Source organism: Capricornis sumatraensis, chromosome 1 (assembly GCF_032405125.1).
Source record: "Capricornis sumatraensis isolate serow.1 chromosome 1, serow.2, whole genome shotgun sequence".
Classification (NCBI taxonomy): Eukaryota; Metazoa; Chordata; class Mammalia; order Artiodactyla; family Bovidae; genus Capricornis; species Capricornis sumatraensis.
Window position 1 is genome coordinate 130801024 of NC_091069.1, and position 8382 is coordinate 130809405.

At 38.7% G+C, this 8382-nt stretch overlaps 1 pseudogene; it reads left to right on the forward strand.

Moving 5' to 3' along the window:
- The first annotated feature begins 317 nt into the window (after positions 1-317).
- On the forward strand, positions 318-436 carry LOC138093163 (5S ribosomal RNA; annotated as a pseudogene).
- The last annotated feature ends 7946 nt before the right edge of the window (positions 437-8382 follow it).

Below are 8382 nucleotides of genomic sequence, written 5' to 3' on the forward strand. Positions count from 1 at the left end.
ACAGGAAATAGGTTGGAATTGAGGCAAGGCAATCTAATAATGATTAAGTGGAGGGGAGGGGATGAAGCTTACAAGAATAGAATATATTAGGGAATCTACTGTTTAATAGAAAGGGTCACTTTCAAATTTCCCAGTTTGTAAAGTAAATCCACAAAATTAAAACTTGGTGAAGTTTGTCTGCAGTTCCTATAACTACAAATGTTCTTTAGTTAAAAATTGCAGTTCTCCTGCATCCTCAAAATATGTGCTATTATTGTTTCCAAATTTGAAATAATTTTTTTTTCATTGTTGTTTTTTTTAGTACTCCAAAGTCATATGTCTATGGCCATACCACCCTGAATGAACCCAATCTTGTCTGACCTAGGAAGTTAAGCAGGTTTGGGCCTGGTTAGTACTTGGATGGGAGACCGTCTGGAAACACCAGGTGCTTTGGGCTTCCCACGTAAACAATCCGCCTAAAACATAAGAGAAGTAGATTTGATCCCTAGGCTGGGAAGATCCCTTGGAGGAGGAAATGGTAACCCACTCCAGTATTCTTGCCTAGAGAATCCCACGGACAGAGAGAGGAGCCTGAAACGGGCTACAGTCCATAGGGTAGCACAGAGTTGGATGAGACCGAAGTGACAGCGTGTGTGCAAAGTCATTTATGAATTATTTAAATAGGAAATATCTTGACCAACAATGTATACAATGTACATATGAAAATCTCCTGTAAGTCTTCAAAAAAAGGTAAAAAAAAAAAAAAAACCAACAAAACCTAAAAGCTCTAATTAATCTAAAAAGACCTCAAGCACAGGTAAAATTTTCCATGAAATGTCAAGATTATAAAGCCAAAAACCAATTCTGTGAGTACATTAGATAAGATGTTAAACATTAGACATAAGACAAATTTCTTATACTGACTGAGTCATGAGCTTTGTGACTTGAGCAAATTACTTCTCTGCATGTGCCTTCTCTGTGTTGAGAAATACCTGTTAGATGATGCCCAAATTTCTTAAATTATTAGAGAGCTCCTGACTCATTGAGAAAGACCCTGATGCTGGCAAAGCTTGAGGGCAGAAGGAAAAGAGGGCGACAAAGGATGAGATGGTTGGATAGTATCATGGAAATGAGTTTGAGCAAACTCCTGGAGAAAGTGAAGGAGAGGGAATCCTGGCGTACTGCAGTCCATGGGGTGACAAAGAGTCAGATAGTTTAGCGACTGAACAACAACAACATAATATAAAAGCTCCATCCCAAAATCACAACTGAAAGCTCTTAGTCCTAGTAATACAATAAGGCTTATCTTCAGAAATAAGAAACAAAAGATAAGAAAACTGTATTTATTTCTTTTCTGAAGTAATGATTCTCTTTCTCATAATTTTCTTGAAATAACAAAAAAAATCACAGGGCAACATAAATTGTCCAAGAATATTTAGAAAGGATCATAAGTTGTTTAGAAAGCAAAAATTCCATTTCGTAGATAAAATAATTTATAAACCTGTCCACTGTATCCATACACAATAATCAGCAGCCAATTAACTTCCTAGATGTTCTTATAATTCTCAATCAATAACAGCTGATTACTATATTTTCCAATTAATGATTCTCTCCTATTAATGACCCAAATGCAACTTCAAAAAGAAGTGAGTGAAAATTATCACATCAGAAACAACCCCATAATCATTTCATAAGAGGATAATTTATAGATAAAGCTTCATTTTGATGAACTGAAGCCAATTAGGCAGTATATATTCAACCTTAGGCAATGAAGCCTTTTAAACAAAGATTTTTTTTTTAATTGGGAAGAGGGAATTATTATGATGAATTACTACTTTCACTTTTTACTCTGAGATTTCTCAGTTGAAATAGAGAAATACAATGATATAATCCAGAGCCCAGAAAGCTGAGATTACATTCTTTGTACAGAGGGAGTTTAAAAAAAAATAGGTCCTACATGTCCAAAGGGCACACAGATAACTTCTGAGTAACTCAAACATAAACAGGAAAGAAATCTGATAGAGAATCTTGGTGGTAGTCCAAAGCAGTTCTAATTACTGCCATTCTTTGTGAAAAATTTTGAATTAATAGGATGGGAGGACAAAGGAAAAGGCAAGCCATGATGAACCTTCCAACTTTCTAATCTGAAACCTTGACCCTCTTTCAGAGTGGGCCTCTCCCCATGAAACTGCCTGAGCTGATGGATGAATGAGTATTTCATGCAGTGGGAGAGGCCTTAAAGAAACATTTCTCTGGTTGTTTTACCTGTGTGAAACATCATCATTAGGGAGGGAGTCAGGCTCTCCCCCTCATGAAAGTACCAAGAAATTCTAAGGGCATATGTTTATTTGAGTAACAAGTTATTTGGGTCTGTTATTTAGCATCAATTAGGGCCATGTTTCCGCCTGCACTATGTGTGTCTATTTTGTGTATGAACACTTCTTTAATCATTATTTCTATGTATTATCAGTATTCCAAAAAATTCAAGGTATCTGTGATTGAATACCATATAGTCATTTTTTATTACAAAGATAAAATCTTTGATAAGATTTTTTTGGATAGATTAAATCTGGTGAATAAATAAATGAATACACCATGTATCTTTAACAGATCGATTTTATTCTGCCCATAAATACTGTGATAGTTACATCAATTCAGCCGCTTATTTCTTGGGTCACTGCTGGACTGTTCTAAACTTTCTCACTGATGAATAGTGCTCTGAAAGTGAAAGTGAAAGTTTAGTCGCTCAGTCGTGTCTGACTCTTTGTGACCCCATGGACTGTAGCCTACCAGGCTCCTCTGACCATGGGATTTTCCAGGCAATAGTACTGGAGTGGATTGCCATTTCCTTCTCCAGGGGATCTTCCCAACCCAGGGATCGAACCTGGGTCTTCTGCATCGTAGACAGACGCTTTGCCATCTGAGCCACCACGGGTTGAAATCCAATAGGGTTTCTGGTACAATTTTGTGAATGAAAATAATGGTTTGGAAGGGAAAACTTTTACCAAAGCATTTTGTGTTGGGAGTACGTGTATTCATGGGAACTTCTTAAATTTGTATATTCATGGGAATTGCTAAAATGTATCCTCAGTTGCATGGAGTATGACACATAGGTTAACACCTCACCGCCAGTTCCAAGATCATCAGTATTAAAGAATCCGCCTGCAATGTGGGAGACCTGGGTTCGATCCCTGGGTTGGGAAGATCCCCTGGAGAAGGGAAAGGCTACCCACTCCAGTATTCTGGCCTGGAGAATTCCATGGACTGTATAGTCCATGGGATTGCAAAGAGTTGGACACGACTGAGTGATTTTCACGTCTCATCACATCCTCATAAATTTACCACCAAGAGTAAAATCCTTCCACGTTGACTAACTTTTTAGAATTAAAATGCAAGGATGGAACATAAACTCAGAAATTTCCTACTCAAATATGCATAAGAGAGACTGGCAGAGGAAAAGGAAAACTTAGTCTCTGTTTAGTATATTAGCATTCAGTAGCCTGGCATGCTGCAGTCGATGGGGTCGCAAAGAGTCAAACATGACTGAGCAACTGAACTGAACTGAACTGAACACATTATCTTATTTGTCTTAACATCATGAAAAACTGTGACCTATTCTATGACAACGTCATGAGTGCTCACTTTTCTGAAGAACCACAAGGAAAATAATTCTTAGTTCTTGGTGCCAAGAAAATCTGCATTACTTAGAGTATATTTTTTTTACTAAACATTAGATCAGTCTTGTATCTTTCTCTTTTAGAGTTGGTTGGATAAGGCTGAGGGGGATGTTGAAACAAATTTATACAAATGTACAGGACTTTTTGCTATACATCTCAATATGATGCTATTATACTGACTATATCAAGATCAAGAAGAAAAAGATAATGTTGCATTCTTATTAAAGTCAGTTTTCTCAGTATGATTATAGGGCAAGCAGATAGGTGCACATGTTGGAAGAAGAGAAAGCAAAGAGTAAGGATTTCAACAGATGAAAAATCAGAGGAGTTGTCTTAAGAGGGAGGCAGGAACAGTGTCACATTCTCAATGAAGAAAGGGCTTTCTTGGGTCCAGTGGGGTTGACTACTGCCAAACTTGTGATTGCATGCTATGTTGCTTCAGTCATGCCTGATTCTTTGTGACCCCATGGACTAGAGTAGCCTGCCAGTTTCCTCTGTCCGTGGGATTCTCCAGGCAAGAACACTGGAGTGGGTAGCCATTTCCTTCTCTAGGAGATCTGCCCAACACAAGGATCAAATCTACGTCTCCTGTGTCTGCTGCAATGCAGGTGGATTCTTTACTGCTGAGCCACTGGGAAAGCCCCAAACTTGAGGTAACTATAAACAAGGACAGAATCTTAGTCTCTCTAAAATTCAATATAATTTTTCAGACACTATTTCCCTCGCCTCTTTTAAGATACCTATTTGAAATTCTCTTATGTAATTCTCTTATTCTTTCATACTATTCATCATCGGTTTATAGCTTTATTTTTATCCATTTATTGTTGGTCTCACACACCTGACTAAGGGTACCAGGACAGCAGGGATACACCCTTTTATCCCCAGGGCTTAGTCTTGTCTAGCAAATAATCTTAAATACATGTTTTAAATATGTGAATGATGTGTCTTCCATGTACTGAGAAACCCATTAAGAAAACTTAAGGACAGAATCTGAAATTATTCCAGTCTTGGTACTGTTAATGGTAAGGGCTTAAAGAATGGAGAGAATCACTTTACTGAGACAGTTCATAACTTCCTTGTCCTTTCCTACTTAAAGTAAGAGTATTGTCTTTGTCCATCTGGACTACTATAATAAAAACGCCACAGATTGACTAGCTTTAAAACCAGCATGTAGTTCTCACTGTTATGGAGGTTGGATGTCCAAGATCAAAGCACCAGCCAGTCTGTTGTCTTCCTACTTTGCATACAGCTATCTTCTCCATTGTATCCACAAATGGTGGGGAACAGAGAGAGGAAGCAAACTCTCTCATGTCTCTTTTTATAAGGGCACTAATCTCTTTCATGAGAACTCCACCCTTATGACCTAATTACTTGCCAATACCTCCTGATACTATCACAATGAGGGTTAAGATTTCAGAGTATGACTTTTAGGGGAACATAAACTTTCACTCCATAACAGGTTTAGAATAAGTTGTAGATTGTTACAGATGCTGGTAGTACTTTCGAATAAAGACAAGGCAGTTTTAATATGCCCATCTTTCACTTGACCTGTTGATATGAATTACACAGATAAGTGCAAAAAATTTAATGAGACATGCTCTTGCAGCAATCTTAACTGTGGTTAATGAAGCCTGAAAAAAGAAAATTAAATTGTTAGAAAGTGGAAATAAAGAATTTTATACTCAGATGCATTTTTGTATATTAAATATTGTTTTGTGAACCTGATTATACTTAAAAATACATGTGAAATAGATTTTTATGTGGACATGCATGCATGTTCAGTCGCATCTGACTCTGCAACCCCATGGACAATCACCCACCTGGCTCCTCTGTTCATGGGGTTTTCCAGGCAAGAATACTGGAGTGGGTTGCCATATCCTACTCCAGGGGATCTTCCTGACCTAGGAATCGAAGCTGCATCTCCTGTCTCTCCTGCATTGGCAGGTGGATTCTTTACCACTGTGCCACCTGGGAAACCCTTTTATACAGACATTTGATATATAAAAGAACAAGTAATCTAACACCATAGCATCTTTTTCTGAAGACAGTTCAACAAGAAAATGAGTAAACAATCCTAAGGAATTCTTTGAATTCACACAGGATAGTGAGACCAAGAGGTCGTGCCTCTCATTATTATGATCCACTAGATACTTTTTTTTCAGTTAGTAGAGGTCGGCACCCCACTCCAGTACTCTTGCCTGGAAAAATCCCGTGGACGGAGGAGCCTGGTAGGCTGCAGTCCATGGGGTTGTGAAGAGTCGAACACGACTGAGCGACTTCACTTACATTTTCCCTTTCATACATTGGAGAAGGAAATGGCAACCCACTCCAGTGTTCTTGCCTGGAGAATCCCAGGAATGGTGGAGCCTGGTGTGCTGCCGTCTATGGGGTCACACAGAGTTGCACATGACTGAAGTGACTTAGCAGCAGTAGCATAATAATGAAAGTTTTGATCCACTTGAGGAACGGGTAGATATTGGCTTAATTTTCTAGTTATTTGTTGGGTCACCCTCTCCTGAAGACAGCGTATTGACTAGAAAGGCAGATATGCTTTAACTTGACAAGGGACCTTTAATTTTAGTGTCTCTTTAAGGCACTTATTGGTAATGATCAACTAAGGGACACTGGGATCCATGGACAGAATGGTACCCATACCCAGAGGGAAGAAAACTGCAGCTTTGCGTTAGTGCTGTCATGCTTTTGCTTCATTTTTCTGTTCCACGTATGGTAATCAAGAGTCCCATTAAAGTAAAGAATGAAGTCTGGTAGTCTGTTGCTTATTATGCACCCGCATCATTGCTATTTGCTTTTTCAGTAATGGCGATTTCATTTCTGTCAAGAATTATAGACTTTTCCAAGGAAATTCTTACCTTGAGAGGATTCAGAAATTGCAGTACCTTCAGGCAACACTTAACATGGATACAAAAAGAAATGAGGTTCTTACTGACAAGAAAAATGATTGATAAGTATACGCTGAAGAAATCATGAAAACATTAGTAAACCCAGGAAAACTATTCAGTGGAATCAGCTCTATGTAAATGAGCATCAACATTTGCATATTTCCTTTTCCTTCTTCATACATTAAGAGGCCCCAGGTGGTGCTGAAACAAGAGTGCAGTTTGTTTTGGGATTCTGTAACAATTTGTGTCTTTTGCTCATTCACCAGCTGTGTCAAATATGGTGCGTGATAGCTGGCTGGATCTTCTCATTGAAGAAAACATTTTCTTTTAAAATCTGGTTCTTGATAGTCATGTAAGTGGAAAATAACTTATGACCTAGAAAACCATGATTTAGATCTTAAACGCAGAGTCTTACTCTAAGAGAAAATATAGTCCCTTATTCCTTTAGAAAACCTAACCAGGTACAAAGAAAGTGGTATTATCAGTGAAAACCAAAGCACTGGAAAAAAGGAGAGGAAAAAAAAGATCACAGTAAGAAGATATTACTATGTTATCTTTTCTAAATATTAAGATAAGCAGAAATGAAAACTTCTCAACTGTTCATTTTAAGAAAATTGGCCATACAAGACTGTAATTAAGGATGTTTGCAAAATGTGTAGATCCCATTGAAAAATGAGAATGTGGAGACCCTTGTTCAAAAAACAGGGGCGAAAAGTAACAGTTAAAGGTACTAAGACATGAAGCTCTTTCTTTTAAAATATTTTATTACTTATAAAACACAATGGAAGAACACATGAGTATTAACTTCAGTTCAGTTCAGTCGCTCAGTCATGTCCGATCGCGACCCCACGAATCACAGCACGCCAGGCCTCCCTGTCCATCACCAACTCCTGGAGTTCACTCAGACTCACGTCCATCGAGTCAGTGATGCCATCCAGCCATCTCATCCTCTGTCATCCCCTTCTCCTGCTGCCCCCAATCCCTTCCAGCATGAGAGTCTTTTCTGATGAGTCAACTCTTCTCATAAGGTAGCCAAAATACTGGAGCTTCAGCTTTAGCATCATTCCTTCCAAAGAAATCCCAGGGCTGATCTCCTTCAGAATGGACTGGCTGGATCTCCTTGCAGTCCAAGGGACTCTCCAGAGTCTTCTTCAACACCACAGTTCAAAAGCATCAATTCTTCGGCACTCAGCTTTCTTCACAGTCCAACTCTCACATCCATACATGACCACTGGAAAAACCATAGCCTTGACTAGACGGACCTTAGTCAGCAAAGTAACGTCTCTGCTTTTGAATATACTATCTAGGTTGGTCATAACTTTCCGTCCAAGGAGTAAGCGTCTTTTAATTTCATGGCTGCAATCACCATCTGCAGTGATTTTGGAGCCCCAAAAAATAAAGTCTGACACTGTTTCCACTGTTTCCCCATCTATTTCCCATGAAGTGATGGGACCAGATGCCATGATCTTTGTTTTCTGAATGTTGAGCTTTAAGCCAACTTTTTCGCTCTCCTCTTTCACTTTCATCAAGAGGCTTTTTAGCTCCTCTTCACTTTCTGCCATAAGGGTGGTGTCATCTGTATATCTGAGGTTATTGATATTTCTCCCAGCAATCTTGATTCCAGCTTGTGTTTCTTCCAGTCCAGCATATCTCATGATGTACTCTGCATATAAGTTAAATAAGCAGGGTGACAATATACAGCCTTGACGTACTCCTTTTCCTATTTGAAATGAGTCTGTTGTTCCATGTCCAGTTCTAACTGTTGCTTCCTGACCTGCATACAGATTTCTCAAGAGGCAGATTAGGTGGTCTGGTATTCCCATCTC